The following is a 10,390-nucleotide window of genomic DNA, read 5'->3' on the forward strand; positions in this document are numbered from 1 at the left end:
GTGGCCCCTGCACACAGTATTATGTCCCTTAGTGGCCCCTGCACACAGTATTATGTCCAATTGTGGCCCCTGCACACAGTATTATGTCCCTTAGAGGCCCCTGCACACAGTATTATACCCAATAGTGGCTACTGCACACAGTATTATGTCGCATAGTGGCCCCTACAGGACTAAATACTGTCACGTCACCGCTGACCGCTATACCAGGACAATTGTGGATAAAAAAATCTGGTCATGTGCATTACAATTTAGTAACTCCATGTGCCTCCTATTAATAGAAGTTAACCTCATTATGTCCCTCACATTAACCCTTGTGTTCCTCACATAAGAGTTACTGATATGTGAGAGACATGGAGGTAATAATAAAGCATCTTCATTATTATTACCCCCATATGTCTCACATATTAGTAACTCTTATGGTGAGGCACACAGGGGTTAATGTGAGGGACATGATGGGGTTAACTGCTATTAATATGAGGCACATGGAGTTACTAAAACAAAAGTAATCACCCCAAATGCCTGACATTAAGTATAGTAACCCCAGTACGTACCTGTGTATCTTCAGTTTCATTTTCCTGGAGCAGCTTCTTCTTCTTCCTCTTCTTCTCTTGCAGGATGGCAGGAGCTCGGCAGGGATAAGCCCCGCCTCCTGGGCTCTCCTCAGCCCTCTCATTGGTGGGCAGGGGACAGGCAGAGAAAGGGAGGGGGGGAGAGAGGGGGAGCGTCCTGAAGCGCTGAGAGGAGCCAGACCTGCAGCTCCTGTGTCTCAGCCATTGCTGCAGCTTCGGGGCCCCCTGTTGGTGGAAAGTATTCCACCAACAGGGGGCCTCGATCATTATACTCGGGGGTCCGAAAAGACCTCAGAGAATAATGATAGCAGCGGTGGCAGCTGTCACCGGGCCCCTAATGTCCCGGGCCCTGTGGCAGCTGCCTCTGCTGCCTCCGTGGTGGTTACGCCACTGCTTCTGAGAAAAGAAATAGCAAAGAGACCCGGTAGCAGAGGACTCGGGAGTGCAGGAGGGAGACAGCCAGCAACCTCCGCACAGTGTTGCAGAGGCTCCTGACCTACTCTTAACACTTGTGGCGTCTAAGTCTAACAGGACAATGTCCCTGGAAACAAAGTGCTGGAAAGTTCTGAAGTGACCTGCAGTGAATCCGGATCTAAAACCTATTGAACAACTGTGGAAAGATCTTAAAATTGCAAAAGAGTGGTCTAAAGTTCCAGTTGAGAGGTTTAAGAATATTGTTGTTGGTTATAGAAATCGATTGATTTCACTTATTTTTTCCTAAGACTGTGCAACCAAATATTTAGTTGAAGGTCCGGTAATTTTGTCAGGCCTATTTTTGGAGTTTTGCGTGAAATTATATAACTTTTGGCTTTCTCAGTTTTTTCAATAAATGTGTATAACAAAACATTTAATAATTGCACATTGCAATCATTTTCTGGGAGAAAAACTTCAGGGGTGCGAAAACTTTTGGCCATGACGGTATATATGTTTTTGCTAACATGCTTGTAGTGCTAAGGTATTAATTGACCATCCGGAATCCGTATTGATAGTATCCCTTTAAGAATATTAGATGGTAACAATTAGTCTGTAAATTCTGTAGACTTGGTAATGTTTAGTGAGAGACGCTGCATATTTACGCATAGCTCTCTTATTAATGTTTCCCACATAATATTGTTATGAGAACGCTGTACCATATATAACGCTGGTTAATGGGAATGTAGGTGTGCTTAGTACCAGGAGCATTCAACATCCGATGAAGGGTTTTTCCAGTGTCAGGTTAACCTCTGAAGAACTGGCCATTTGGAGGGGGAGGCCTTATACTGGAAAAATACTGATCTGTTACTTTGCGTAGCATTTGGTTACACAAGCATTTGTTTTCAAATAAGATATAAGCTGAGAAAGTTTGCTGTGAAGTTAGAAGTGTCTGGACCTGCGTGCTAAGAGGACGCCCATGGCGCAGTGTGGATCCCAGGAATTCTCTCTATCTTCGCTGGCCCGCTGATGCCGGATAGATGATGCTTTTAAGTCCTGGTGAAGCTTTGACCTGTATATAGATGTGTATTCTCTGATTCTCTGCCTTCGCCAATCACTTCCACAGTTGATTTTCTTTTACGAGCAGATGATGATGTAAGATGATTCTGCATCTTAATCTTTGTATATTAATCTTTGTAACTTGTATTATACAAAAGTGTACGAAGTATCACACTATTTTATTTTATTTTATGTACTCACTGATTCTTCATATAATAAAATTAGTAAAGCATTCAGAGATGCCTTCTTTAACCCCTTAGCGACCCTTGGCGTAACTGTACGTCATGGGTCGCATGGGGATGTATGGAGCGAGCTCACACGCTGAGCTCGCTCCATACACGGCAGATGCCGGCTGTATAATACAGCCAGGACCTGCCACTAACAGCAGCGGTCGGTGCCCGAGCCGATCGCTGCTGTTAACCCTTTACACACTGCGGTCAAACGTGACCGCAGTGTGTAAACGGCGCCGGCGGCACGGGCGCCGCCATGTTTCGCCGATCGCCGCCCTCCTGAACGTCACAAGAGGGCGGTGATCGGTTGCTATGACAGCCGGAAGCCTATTGAAGGCTTCCAGGCTTGTCTCTGCATGAGATCTATTAGACGATGCCAGAGGCATCGTCTAATAGAAGTGCTGCGATTTTCCTATTCACTGCAATACTGTAGTATTGCAGTGAATAGTATGAGCGATCAGACCCCCTAGGTTTCAAGGTACCTAAGGGGTCTGATCATAAATGTAACAGAAGAAAAAAAAAACTTTTTAAAGTATTAAAAAAATAAAAAAAATATAAAAGTTCAAATCACCCCCCTTTCCCTAGATTAGCTATAAAAGTAATTAAAGAACATTAAACATAAACATATTAGGTATCCCCGCGCTCCAAAATGCCCGAACTATTAGAATATTAAAACATTTATCCCGTACTGCGAACGGCGTAGCGGCAAAAAAAATAAAAACAGCCAAAAAGCGTTTTTTTCAACACTTTGCCTCCTATAAAAAATTGAATAAAAAGTGATCAAACCATCAGATCTTTCCCCAAATGGTATCAATAGAAACGTCATCTTGTCCCGCATAAAAAGACACCACAACCAGCTCCATACATGGAAATATGAAAAAGTTACAGGTGTTAGAACATGATGACACAAATTTTTTTTTCTATTTTGCAAAGTTTATCATTTTTTTAAAAGTATCAAAACATTTCAAATACTATATAAATTTGGTATCACCGCATTCGTACTGACACGTAGAACACAGGTAACATGTCATTTGTACCAAACAGTGAACGCTGTAAAAATTAAACCCATAAGAAAATGGCGCAAATGCATTTTTTCTCCAATTGCACCTCATTCTGAATTTTTTTCCAGCTTCCCAGTACATTGCACAGCATATTGAATGATGCCATTACAAAGTACAATTTGTCCCGCAAACAATAAGCCATCATGTGACTCTGTGAACTGAAAAATGAAAAAGTTATGGCTCTTGAAATGTGAGGAGGGAAAAACGAAAATGCGAAACCAAAAAATGGCCTGGTCCTTAAGGGGTTAAAGCCGTACCCGACCCCTTAAAATAGTTGGCAAAACACATTCTTTAACTTTTTTTTTTTTTTTATGTTTCAATCCTGCGGGGTCTTCCTTTACAATTACTGAGGTGTGGAGGGGGTACGGACCTTTTTATCTCTTCAGGTTTCCTGTTTAAGGTGGGCGGTCTCCTCGCATGGGTGCTGTCAAGGGCTTCAGTAAAGCAAATACAAGTAAGTCTGGCTGACTGGGCCTCCTCATATTCTTGATTAATCGGTCACTATGTATTATTGCAATAGGTGGTAATAGTTGGTGGCTGATATAATTTGCTCACCTATACACGCTCCTGTCCAGCCTGGCCTCTTCTGCTGTCTATAGGGGGCTCTGCGTGTTGTGTCACGTTATATCCTGGTGTTCTTCATCTGGTACAAGATGCCCTGGAGGTGGAAAGCTAAAGGGGAAGCGGAGGTAGCCATGGGCAGAAGAGGAGATATCGGTAAGTAAATAGGGGCCATTACCTGCTGGTGTAATCCATTAGGTGACGTCTTATTTTTTTTTTTTTAAAGGCAGCAGGTGGCTGCCAGGGCCACTATGGAGGTAGTTCCACCAGCGATTGCAAAATGTGAAAAACCCGATTATAGACGTATAGAAAATATGTAATTGTCATTTATATGCTGCACATACTTGCACTGTGAAAAGAAACAAACAGCAATACAAATATCACATGTTTGAAGAGCTCTGGGGCACCCAAAAAACACAGAATTTAGATCAGTGCTGGAACTCATTAATTTTCAGGTGTTATTGGGGTCTCTGCAAAAATGCAGCACAATTTTGACCATTCATCCCTGAACTCTCACATTTTTCTTATCATAGAAGTATTTGTACCTAGCTGTTTTGCACTTCTGGATTTCGATCACTAGGTGTCTCTGTTGTATTCTCAACAAATTCATCCATTCTAAGAGGAAAGAAGCAACACTTTCTTCCTCCACTACACTGCATGGATTGTGAAGAAATAGAGGTTTTATTGCATGACCCCAAGTTTTCATGATAAAGCACTTTCATTTCCCTTATGTGTTTGAAGAACTGCAATGCTCCCTTTATAAAAATTCAATTTGTTTCTGCTAGCTGCTTCTGAATAGTGGATATCACACTATGTATTGCTTCAGATAACACTACTGCAAACCCACCAATGATGTTTTATGGGGGGGGGGGGGCTAAAACATTCCCAAACAGAGGGTCAGCTCCTGTGAACCTGGAACACCTGCAAAACTAGTTTTCAATGAAGGATATCACAGCTTAATAAACAGTTAAAGAATCAGTATCCATTAAATTCAAGTGCTTACAGGGGTGTTCTTAATGTCTTTTAAGTGGTTGTTTGTAAATTTGTAAGGTTTTTTTTGCCTTATCTTTAAAGGGGTTGTCCCATCACAAGGATCCTATCTATAATGCTTGTTAATGTGAATGTAAGACTTTTCCTAAATACATTGTTTCAGCAAAATTGCTTTGTTTGGCCACTATCTTACTTTATTCATTTTTTTGTGGCCACAGCCCTGACCTAGCTGCTCCTGAGTCAAGTGATGTTTCAGCCTGCTCTCAGGGGGAGGGAGGAGGGGCTAAGTGCACGGGAGCGAGCCTGGAGGGGGTGGGGTGGGGTAGTTTACCCTTTGGGGGAAGGGGCCGCCAATACAGGGTTAGACGCCGGCATAGGTGAAGTCAGCAACATCTCTATGCTTCTGCCCTGCATGAAGCAAGCAGCGGCAGAAGCGATGCTGCTATTCCGGGGCGGGGGGCGGAGGAGCAGAATAACAGCATCGCTTCTGCCGCCGCTGGCTTCATGCAGGGCAGAAGCATAGCGATGTTGCTGGCATCTGTGCCGGCGTCTAACACTCCCCAGCATCCGCTGTAATAGAGAGGCGGACGCCGGGGACAGTTAGACGCCGGCACAGGTGAACCCAGCAACATCGCTATGCTTCTGCCCTGCATGAAGCCAGCAGCGGCAGAAGCGATGCTGCTATTCCGCTCCGGGGTCACATATGCAAGGCCAAGCGGCGAGATGCTGCCGGCCCTGCGTGCACGCTCATACACCAGTCTAGCCTTCACAATGCGAATACAGACCGACACCCTGTTGGGTCTGTATTTGCACTGTGAAGGCTAGACTGGTGTATGAGCGCGCACGCAGGGCCGGCGGCATCTCGCCGCTTGGCTTTGCATATGTGACCCCGCCCACCAATGACGAGACAAAGCCGGAAGACAGAAGAATTCACAGAAACGAAGACTGGTAAATATGCAACGTGGAGCAACCCCTTTAAAGATCAGATTAAAAAGCAACAAGGCTCATGCCCTTCCCCCCACTAACAAATATTTACATACATACAGAGTTATCAAATAAGACCACTATACCACGACTAAATACTGTCACATCACCCACTGACCGCTATACCAGGACTAAATACTGTCACGTCACCCACTGACCGCTACACCAGGACCTAAATACTGTCACGTCACCCACTGACCACTATACCAGGACTAAATATTGTCACGTCACCCGCTGACTACTATACCAGGACTAAATACTGTCACGTCACCCGCTGACCGCTATACCAGGACTAAATACTGTCACATCAGGGCAGGGCAGGAGCATAGCAATGTTGTAGGCATCTGTGTCGGCGTCTAACCCTCCCTGGCATCCGCCTCTCTATTACAGCGGATGCCGGGTCTGTATTGGCGGCCTCTTCCCCCCAAAGGGTAAACTACCTCCCCCCCTCCAGGCTCGCTCCCGTGCACTTAGCCCCTCCTCCCTCCCTCCTGAGAGCAGCAGATACATCACTTGACTTATGAGCAGATAAGTCAAGGGATGTGTCAAAAAAAAAAAATGAATAAAGTAAGATAGTGGACAAACAAAGCAGTTTTGCTGAAGCAATGTATTTAGGAAAAGTCTTACATTCACATTAACAAGCAGTATAGATAGGATCCTTGTGATGGGACAACCCCTTTAATTAACCTCTTACTAGGAAAATTACAATATTTTTCTTTGACTATAGTTTAGCATAGATAAACCAAAATTTACAACAAGTGCAAAGATGAATATATTGTAATACTTATCCATAATTCTTAGTACAAACACCTTATTACTTTTCATTTTAATAAAGCAATATCATATGTTTAATAGAGGTGAGCGAGTACTATTCGAAACGGCAGTTTCGAATAGCACGCTCCTATTGGAATGAATGGACTCAGCATCCATTCATTTCGAATAGTACTTGCTCATCTCTAATGTTTAATATTTTTATATAAACAATAATTTACTAAATCTCATTGTTTTCTTCATTTGAGACATAATACCCAAAAGATTTCCCAATAACACCACATCATAGTGACATTTCATAGCTTTGCCTCATAATATTACAAGAATTGGTTCTTCCCATTCCAATGAGCTCCATGAATGATCTCTGCACCATCTGGAATACCAACCTGCCATAAATAGAGCCAAATATACTGTATGTCCAAGAGTAGAGGAGCCGGAGACTCTTATTGTTGACTCTCATCATACTTTTGTCTCTGATAAGACCAAATTATAAAAAAAATCCCTCACTTTTCACATGTTAGTGTCTACATATATTTTGTGTACTGTTGTGTGTGTGTGAATATACAATTAGTATATAAGGGAAATATTTTCAAACCATATATAACATCTTTTATAATCACGGTTGGAGAATAAACGTAAGATGTGTTATGCTCAGACAGTAAATATAACTCGATATACCTTCTTTTTTGATCATTAATATCATTTTTTTTCATTAAAAAGATTACCTCATTTGCATATTTTTTTATAAAAAAGCTTATTCCCAGTTTGCAGTTGTCAGTGGATGTCCTTAGATATGTGCACATTTGTAAGAATATACAATCATTGATAAAAGGAAACAATAATTCTGGATACAATTACACTCCATCGGTAAAATATTTTTTTTTGTTTTTGTTTTTATTATTTATATTTTTTATTGAGGATTTTCAAAAAAACTTTACAAACATTTAGTCCATAAGAGAATAAAAACATGTTAGTAAATGATAGAATGCAATATACAGAATACACGTTGTATAATTAGATTAAGGGCTCGTTCACATCTGCGCCCGTACTCCGTTCTGCAGGTTTCCGTTTCCTGCACAAAATAGGGGCAGGAGATGGAAACCTGCCGGCATGTTTCAAGCCCATTCATTTGAATGGGTTTGAAATGTCTCCGGCTGTGTGCGCCGGTGAGCATTTTATTTTTTTAAACCGGACACAGAGTCGGACATGCAGTACTCTGTGTCTGGTTTTAAAAAAAAAAAAACGGTTTCGCCGCGGAGCGCATAAAATGCTCACCGGTGCTCACGGCCGGAATCGGCATGACAAGTTTCTGTCTTCTGCATGCAGAGGACGGAAACCTGAAAACGGAGTTCAAGCGCTGGTGTGAACCTAGCGTTATGTAACTTTTTTTTTTGTAACATTAAAGTTTATTGAAGGTTTTTCAAAAATTTTTACAACAAAGGGGAAAGGGGCATTGGGGGGGAGGGGGAGGAGGATAAGACCAGGGACAACAATCCAGGCCGGTGGGTGGGGGGGGGGGGTAAGGGGGGCAGGCATAAACTCTGACGCAGCAGGGTCAAAATATACAAAAGCATAAATAATAGAATAATAGAATTAGTCCCAGAGCAGCCAAGTCTGACGATGATGCCCTTCATCAGGGCAAAGCTGAGCTATTAAATTTTCCACAGTGCGTAGATGCAGGAATTCCTTCAGCCAAGAAAAGAGTGTGGGAGGGGTCTGAGACTTCCAGAATCTGGGGATAACAGATCTGGGAGCTACCAGCATGAACCCCAAGAGCCTGCAGACTGACTTTCTAAATTTTTTTTTTTTTTTTTTTAGTCACAACCATATAGAAGTAACAAAAGATCATGTCATTAATTACAACTGGATTGTAAGGCCAGGACTAGACTTGGAGATTCTTGCTCTATGATTTTAGTGATCTATTGGATAGAAATCACGGTTCGTAGGTTCAGATCTGTGGTCTGACAAGCGCTATGGAGGTTTTTATTGACCAGCATTTGTAACAGAATCTTGTACCAAGGTCCCTAACATAGGCTCTGGGGCAGGACTGTAGACTTTTCCCAGTGAATGTAAAGAGGATTTGACAACCAAATGATGGACATACATGGTGACATCCCTGACACATTATTTGGATATCCCATAGCCTTTGCACACTATAGGTTGCTTATAAGACATACATGCTCATCCATCAGTCATACTTGTAGGACCTTCAATTTCACTGCCATGAGCACAGCAGCCCATGGAAGGCGACAAGATACAATTACTCTGTGCACAGCAGATAAGATCATCATGGAGGCTGCACAATGATCATTGGGTTTTGTGTGCATTTGACTTTCTAAATTTGCGCACGAACAAGGAGAGGAGAAGAGGAGCGGGATCATCTTCTAGATCTACCCCTGTGACCTGGTGAATAATCCGCCTAACCCCAGTCCAGAAAGGGTGCATGAGGGGGCAACCCCACCAAATGTGGGCCATTGTGCCTTGATCAGATATACATCTCCAGCACCTATCGGATGTGGAGGGATAAATAGCATTGAGGAGAACCAGAACTCTATACCATCTGGAGAGGATTTTATAGTTCGTCTCCTGAGCTCTGCAGGATATCGAGAACTTGCAGTGAAGGCTGAGGACCACACACCCGATGGGAACGAGACCCCCAACTCCCTCTCCCAACTCCCCACAAAGGCCGGGAGAGGAACTTCAGGATCGTCCAGCAACACCTCATACAGGAGAGAGATGGTGTGGACAGGATGGGACGAGGACAGACAGAGACGTTCAAGAGGAAGTAGAGGCCTATGAAGATCATTAGAACGTTTCAAAGAAGAGTAGAAATGGGAGAGCTGGGAAAGATGCCAACACGAGAAGACAGAATCGGGACACAGAGAACGGGAAAGCAGTTCCGCGCGTGGGAGAAGCGAAGAGGACGAAGTGACATGCCGAAAACATGCCAGTCGAGGATACGTGTCGCAACTGCAGCCAAATAATACTTTGCGCAATCTGCCAGGCCAGGCTCCGTTTTGACCGAGACAACGTCACCTGAGCAATACGCGATGGCTTCGAACCCCAAATAAACTTATTGAAGGCCTGCCACAGAACAGAGAAGAAACGCAATGGAAGAAGGCAAGGAATAGTCTGAAACAGATACAGTAATCAGGGAAGAGTGTTCATTTTCAAGAGATTGATACGTCCCAGCCACGAAAGACCCTTGGTATCCCGGCGCTCAAGATCAGCACGGAGGGTGCGCAAAATTAGTAAGAAGTTTAGTGAGTATATATCAGCCAGATTGGAAGGCAGCTGTACACCAAGATACTTGATGGAACCACGCGACCCAGAGAATGGAAAAGAGGAACGCGGGGAACCAAGGACCGACGCCGGTAAGGAGACATCAAGAGCAGAGCTTTTAGATAGGTTAAGCTTGTAATTGCTATAAAAACTATAGGTGCTGATTTCCTGGAGGAGTGAGGGGAGCAAGGTAAGAGGCTGGGTAACAAAGAGGAGGACATCGTCTGCGAATGCAGAGAACTTGAGGTGCATGTCCCGAGCTCTCAGACCTTTGATGTCAGGATTATTTCTGATAGCTACCAAAAGATGCTCCATGACCAAAGCATACAACAATGGGGAAAGGGGGCAGCCCTGTCGCATACCATTGTGGATAGCGAAGGGGGGGAGAGAGTGCCATTAACTCTGACCTGCGCCACGAGGGAGTTGTAAAGTGTCCAAATGCGAGTAAGCATAGCAGGACCCAGACCAATCT

At 43.6% G+C, this 10,390-nt stretch overlaps 1 non-coding gene across 1 annotated transcript; it reads right to left on the bottom strand.

The window, feature by feature from the left end:
- Nucleotides 1-8,832: 8,832 nt before the first annotated feature.
- Nucleotides 8,833-8,964, bottom strand: LOC142196381 (small nucleolar RNA SNORA68). The gene has a single exon (XR_012715214.1). It is a non-coding gene; the product is annotated as a small nucleolar RNA SNORA68 (small nucleolar RNA).
- Nucleotides 8,965-10,390: the final 1,426 nt, after the last annotated feature.

The sequence above is a fragment of the Leptodactylus fuscus genome, chromosome 2 (assembly GCF_031893055.1).
Source record: "Leptodactylus fuscus isolate aLepFus1 chromosome 2, aLepFus1.hap2, whole genome shotgun sequence".
NCBI classification, from domain to species: Eukaryota; Metazoa; Chordata; class Amphibia; order Anura; family Leptodactylidae; genus Leptodactylus; species Leptodactylus fuscus.